Genomic DNA, 7111 nt, shown 5'->3' on the forward strand with positions numbered 1-7111 from the left:
CTAGGCCTAAACCATAACTCTGCCTTTAATGACAGGAAAACTGGGATGTATTTTTAAATAAATTAATCACAATAAAGAAAATAATTTTGACTTCAGAGTTAATTTCTAGGAACATTATCATTTATAGAAATGCCACCCCCACCCAGTATGGCTCAGTTGGTTGAGCATCGTCCTGAGCAATGAAACGTCAAGGTTTGCTACCCATTCAAGGCACATACCAGGGTGGTGGGTTCAATCCCAGGTTGAGGCATGAATAGGAGGCAATTCATTAATGTTTCTCAGATACATCAATGTTTCTCTCACTCTCCTTTCCTCTTTCTCTAAAACCAATCTATATATATAAAAGGCTAATGTGCAAAAGTATCCCCTCAGAAGTTCCACCAAAAGATGGGGGGAGATGGATCACTCACTATGACATGCATTGACCACAAGGGGAGATGTGAAATGAAGGAGGGTCCTGGCCTGCAGCCAGAAGGCCCTGATCAGCCCTGATTGCCAGCCAGGCTTAGGGACCCTAGTAAAAACATATTTTAAAAAAGAAATTATACCAAATTCCTGAACATTTTTTTATATTTGTGGTATGTAAAGCCAAAATATATTAACCCAGGGGTATATTTTCTCTTTCCTTTTAAAAAAATAATGATTATTATGCTGTCACCTGCAACTGAGAGAAATAAATTACTACGCTAATCTATGATTGTTTTTCCCCCTTGGTTTAAAAACACTGACAAGATCTTTAAATTGTATTAAACATGAAATTTTATTGTACTCCCAGAATCTACAATTTCCTCTTTCATTTTAATCAACATTTTAATCATTTTTATATTACATATCCAACATTTGTATTCTATACTCTGTAATTTTGAATCTTCCATACATTGTATGTAAATTAGCTTTAAGATTTTAAACTCTACAGCAAGGGCATGTAAAGTCTTATTATGTGAAATTGATTTTGTATAGCAGCAAGTTGTATAATAAATGCATAAAGCCAGGAACATAAATTTTTATCACTAAACCATTGGAATTTGAAAGTAAATGTTTTCAGACTTAGGATCCAACATAACTTACAAGTTTTTAATGTCTCTTTACCTCTAGTTTATAACCAGCAGGTACCATTTTTTGAAATCTCAGCTAATCTTCATTATCCTTTTCCTTGAATAAAAGTAACAAAATAAAAATTTTAATGGGAAGACTGAATAACAAATTGGACAAAGACAAACAGGTGATATGACTGATAATTTGGATAAAACTTTCCATAACTTCAAGCAAAAAAATGGCAACAGACATAAAAATAAAATTTAAGTAAAGAGACATGGAAAATAAATAAGGAGGTCCAGACTTATTCAATAGTGATTAATGGAAACAAATAATAGAGGCAATACAGGGCAGAAAATAATTACATAAATGATATTAAAAATTCCTGAAAGATGCATAGCTCAGTGGTTGACGATTGACCTATGAACCAGCAGGTCACGGTTCGATTCCCAGTCAGAGCACATGCCCAGGTTGTGGACTTGATCCCCAACAGGGGGCATGCAGGAGGCAGCAGATCAATTTTTCTCTTGCATCATTGATGTTTCTATCTCTCCCTTTCTCCCTTACTGAGATCAATAAACATATATTTTTTAAAAAAGAAAAAATATTCCTGAAAGAAAAGAACTTGCTGGCAAATAATTAACTTCATGGAGAATAAAGGAAAGCACTATGGAAAAAGTAAAAACTTCAAGAGAAATAAATTTATCAGGGAAATATCAAGAATATTAAGTAACTATTTAAAAGATCCAGGTGAGAAAAATAAAAGTCTCGGTAAAGTAACCAGATTCAGATATTTCATAATTAATCTTGGAATCTAGAATACTGGAGAAACCCTGAAGACTCTTGAAAGCATCAATGATTTTGTACCCAGAGTTCTATCAAAAGTATCAATAACTCATGAGGCCAAAATAATATATGGACATAAAAGGAGTTAAAATGTTTAATGCCCACAGATACCTGAGGTTGATTTTTAGCAGATAATAATAACTGCAATATTTAATACAGATTATATAAATTAATATGAAAAATATTTTATCTAGCACTTATAGAATATTTTTTAAGATGTAAGTATTACACATTCTTTGGCAATAAAATATAATCTTCCTAAAACAAAGCTATAAGCTGATTGAATATTGACCATATCACCATAAAAGGCAGTTTAATTAGAATTTGGCAGAACAAAATCAGAAGCCATACTGTCAGACTATTCGATTCAAACAGCACCACATATGAGCTGTATGACCTTAGGTAAGTTTCTCTTTGCCTCAATAAAAGGGGCCTGGCTTTTATTATCCTAATATATAAAAACCCTGGGTCCATCACATCCACAACAACGGGAGACTTGACCTAACGCCCATGCTCCACACACAGCAGGCTCTAGTGAGTGGGGACTTGTGGCAGCGAAGATGGGCACAGGGGAGGTGGGGCTGGTACTCACACTCACTCACAACTGCACACACACACAGACACACACAGCACCCACCAGCTCACAGCATTATCTCCCTTTCTTTCCCTCCCTCCCAGCTTGCTCTCAGAGCTTCTCTCAGAATGAGGAAACAAAACAGACTGGGCCTGAAGAGGCCTGGATGGAAGGGAGGGCAGGCAGGGAGTGGAGCAGCCCCCACTGACCCCGACCCCTCCCAGCCAGGAAAGAGGAAGAGGGAGACAGGGAGGCAGGGAGGCCTGGAGGACTGCTGAGAAAAACAGAGACAAAGAAAGCGAGATCAGGCCCGTAGGGGAGGGCAGTTGGGGGTGAGATCAGGCCAGCAGGGGAGAGCAGTTGGGAGTGAGATTAGGCCAACAGGGGAGAGTAGTTAGGGGTGATCAGGCAGGCAGGGAAGGCAGTTAGGTGCGATCAGGCAGGCAAGTGAGTGGTTAGGAGCCAGCAGTCCCAGATTGCAAGAGGGATGTCTGACTGCTGGTTTATGCCCAATGACAAGGGACATCCCCCAAGGGTTCCCCGAATGGAGAGGGTGCAGGCTGGGCTGAGGGAACCCTCCCTATGCACAAATTTTGTGCACCAGGCCACTAGTCTAGCCTATCTAATAATAGACAAACATGGTTATTAACCGTACATCTGACACGCTTCCCATTGGCTAATCAGGGTGATATGCAAATTAACTGCCAACCAAGATGGCGGCCAGCAGCCAGGCAGCTGAAGCAAACAGGAGGCTTGCTTGCTCCAGTGATGGAGGAAGCCAAGGTTCCCTGCCTGCCACTGCCAGCCTCTGAGCTGCACTCTAAGAAACAATGTTGCAATTATTGAAGCTAAACAAACCCGAGAAATCTGCTTTCAGCCAGCCGGGCCTCAGAGCTGGAGTTGCAACACTGTTTCAATTATAGAAGCCAAACAAATCCAGATACCTGCTTTCAGCAGCTGAGGTCTCAGAGCTAGAGCCGAGCCTCAGAGCTAAAGCCGGCTCTCAGTTACAGTGACAGCCATAGAAGGTAAATAAATCCCAGAATAAAAAAAAAAAAAAGAAAAAGAAAAAAGGAGAGGTTGGGAGCTTCAGTCACCCGCCAGGCTGAAAACAGCCCTCAGCCCCTCACCCAGACTGGCCAGGCACCCCAGTGGGAACCCCCACCCAGAAGGGGGTGTGACCAGCTGCAAACAGCCATCATCCCCTCATCCAGGCTGGCCAGGCACCCAAGCGGGACCCCCACCTTGATCCGGGACACCCTTCAGGGCAAACCAGCTGGCCCCCACCCGTGCACCAGGCCTCTATCCTATATAGTAAAAGGGTAATATGCAAACTGACCCTAACAGCAGAACGACTGGGAATGACTGGTCACTATGACACACACTGACCACCAGGGGGCAGATGCTCAGTGCAGGAGCTGCCCTCTGGTGGTCAGAGCGCTTTCACATGGGAGAAGCTCTGCTCAGCCAGAAGTCAGGCTGATGGCTGCCAGTACAGCAGTGGTGGTGGGAGCCTCTCCTGCCTCCTCAGCAGCGCTAAGGATGTCCGATTGCAGTTTAGGCCTGGTCCCCGCTGGCAAATGGACATCCCCTGAGGGCTGCCGAGCTGCCAGGCTGCCAGAGGGATGTCTGATTGCCATTTTAGGCCCAATCCCCCGGGGATTGGGCCTAATCCAGCAGGTGGTCATCCCCTGAGGGGTCCCAGACTGCGAGAGGGCACAGGCCGGGCTGAGGGACTCCCCCTCCCCCCAAGTGCACAAACTTTTGTGCACCGGGCCTCTAGTATATATATAAAAGGCTAAATGTCTGTCCACCCAATCAGTAGCTCTGATGCACACTGACCACCAGGGGGCAGATGCTCAACACAGGACCTGGCATGATGCACACTGGCCATTTAAAAATAAATGGCACCACGAACCTGGTGCCAACAAACCAACCCTCAGCTTCCCCCAAGTGCGACACAGGCCCTGCCACCAACCCAGAGCAACAGCCCATCAAATCACAGCCAATGCTACCAAGACCCCAGGGCACAAAATGTGGCCCACAGCCCAGCCCAGCCCTGAAACAGTCGCTGTGGGCACCAGGTAATGACATCATATAGCAATACTTGGATTCCTCTCTCTAGGATCTAGCCTCCTTGGAGTTTCTTCAGCCCAGGAACTTGGCTTTATAGCCAGGTACATACATTTTACAGTTTGACCAAATGTTTGTGAAGCATTTTCATGTGCCTCATCTCATTTGATACTCACAGAAGTCCTGGGGTAGGCAGACAGGAGACTCAGTAGAATCCTATTTTCTTTTCATTAGCCGGAAAACGAAGATTTAGAAAGATTAGAAACTTGACCCAACTGAAAAGAAGTAAGAAATGGTGGAACTTGAAAATGACTTCAGGTTTTCTCACTGCGCAGAATATAGTCAAACACTGCTCCAGTTAAATGTTTTCCCCTTTGTTCTCCCTGCATGATCTACAATAATCTGCTTCGTTTAGATATTTACTGCTGTGTTGCTGACAATTACCTGAAAGAGAAGTTGGAGTGCTTCACTGGGCTGGGAAAAGTTTAGCTAAATCAGAAAGCAGGTTTAATTAAGCAAATTTATTCTATATCTATAAAAGACTAAGTTGACTCAAGCATGTGCAATACATATAATGCTCTCACTGGTGCCAATCACACACGTGTGTTTCGATCTGTCATTATCAACCATGAATTTGGTTGACACTTCTATTATAGAGAAAGGGTGAATAGTGATATTAAAATATTTCTTCTAGGAAAGTGAGGGCTGCATAGTGTCGGCAGCTCTCTCAGATTCTCTGAAACCCACTTGGAAGTGGCGCAACATGGTGCACCCTCGCCGTGAGTACCTCTACCACAAGGCCCGCGAGGCACAGCGCGCTGCCTACGAGAGGAAGGAGAAGGTGCGGCATGCGCTCAAAGAGAACTGCCTGATCCCCACGGAGTTACGTAGGGAGGCTTTGACCTTACATGGTTCCCTGGAGTTTGACGACACTGGTGGTGAAGGTGTGACCAATCATGTGGATGAAGAATATCGATGGGCAGGGGTTGAGGATCCCAAGATCATGATCACGACTTCCCGAGACCCCAGTTCACACCTCAAGATGTTTGCAAAGGAGCTGAATTTGGTGTTTCCCGGTACCCAGCACATGAACCGTGGCCTACATGAGGTGGGGTCACTGGTGCAAGCCTGCAAAGCTAATGGTGTCACCGACCTAATAGTTATCCATGAGCATCGAGGCACACCGGTGGGGTTCATTGTCAGTCACGTGCCCTTTGGCCCCACTGCTTACTTCACACTATGCAATGTGCTTATGCGGCAGCAATGTGCTTATGCGGCATGACATCCCTGACCTGGGCACCGTGTCAGAGGCCAAACCTTACCTCATCATTCATGGCTTCTCCCCCCGTCTGGGCAAGCGGGTCTCTAACATACTTCGTTACCTGTTCCCTGTGCCCAAAGAAGACAGCCATCGGGTCATCACCTTTGCAAACTAGAATGACTACATCTCCTTACGACAGCATGTGTACAGGAAGACCACGCACTGCAATGTGCAGCTGACCGAGGTTGGCCCTCACTTTGAGCTCAAGTTATACATGATTCGCCTTGGCACACTGGAACAGGAGGCCATAGCAGATGTGGAGTGGCGTTGGCATCCTTACACCAACACTGCACATAAGAGGGTCTTTCTAAGTGCTGAGTGAGCCCATTCTGTTGTCAGGATATGGACTTGGACCCAGGAGGTGGGGGTGGTCAGAATAAAGTCTGTGTGCCACACCAAAAAAAAATAATAATAATATTTCTTCTAATTAATTTCCTTTCAATGTTCATGAATCCATGCACTGGCACACTAGTATGATATATAAGTGTTTTTTTGCCAGGGTGATTGTTATCATTATAATTTTAACCTGAACATGTCTGAGGCGTTTTATAATAAACAAGAGGCCCAGCACACGAATTCGTGCACTGGTGGAGCACCTCAGCCTGGCTTGCACCCTCTCGCAATCCAGGTCCCTCAGGTGATGTCAGACTGCCGGTTCTGGCCCAATCACCACAGTCCAGGCCAAGGGAACCCGATGGTGCATGAATCTGTGCACTGAGCTGGGTTCAGGCCAGGGCGAGGGATCCCACTGGTGCACCTGGCCTCTATTATGCATATAAGATCTTTGGTTCAATTCTTCCTGCCCTCCACCCCCCTTCCCTCTGAGATTCATCTGTCTGTTCCATGTTTCCATGCCTGTGCATTGAGCATCTGCCCCCTGGTGGTCAGTCCACATCATAGCCCCTGAAAGGTTGAACAGTCGAATGGTCTCTGTCTTTTATATATATAGAAGATTGTTTTAAATGAGGAGAATGTTTTTTAAATGGGAAATAGAAAAGTTTGTATCATTTTAAGCTGAGAATAGAATTTTGTGTCAATAAAAAGATTTTAAAAATCTATCATGAACTTGTATTACTCTCTCCTCCCAACCAATCAATTTTCTTTTCATACCATGTGAGCCAAGCCTAACTACTGCATCTCCAGTATTAAATGCTCAATAGATGAAGAGTGGATAAATGGATAAATCCTAGCAGCTGTTGATTAGCAAATGTGTTTACATGCTTATTGGCACTGCAGTAACTTATTCATTGTACTGTAAAAGG

At 44.4% G+C, this 7111-nt stretch overlaps 1 pseudogene; it reads left to right on the plus strand.

Annotated features, from left to right (window-relative positions):
- Nucleotides 1-5291: 5291 nt before the first annotated feature.
- On the plus strand, nt 5292-6247 carry LOC132224664 (U3 small nucleolar ribonucleoprotein protein IMP4-like; annotated as a pseudogene).
- The last annotated feature ends 864 nt before the right edge of the window (nt 6248-7111 follow it).

Source organism: Myotis daubentonii, chromosome X (genome assembly GCF_963259705.1).
Source record: "Myotis daubentonii chromosome X, mMyoDau2.1, whole genome shotgun sequence".
NCBI lineage: Eukaryota > Metazoa > Chordata > Mammalia > Chiroptera > Vespertilionidae > Myotis > Myotis daubentonii.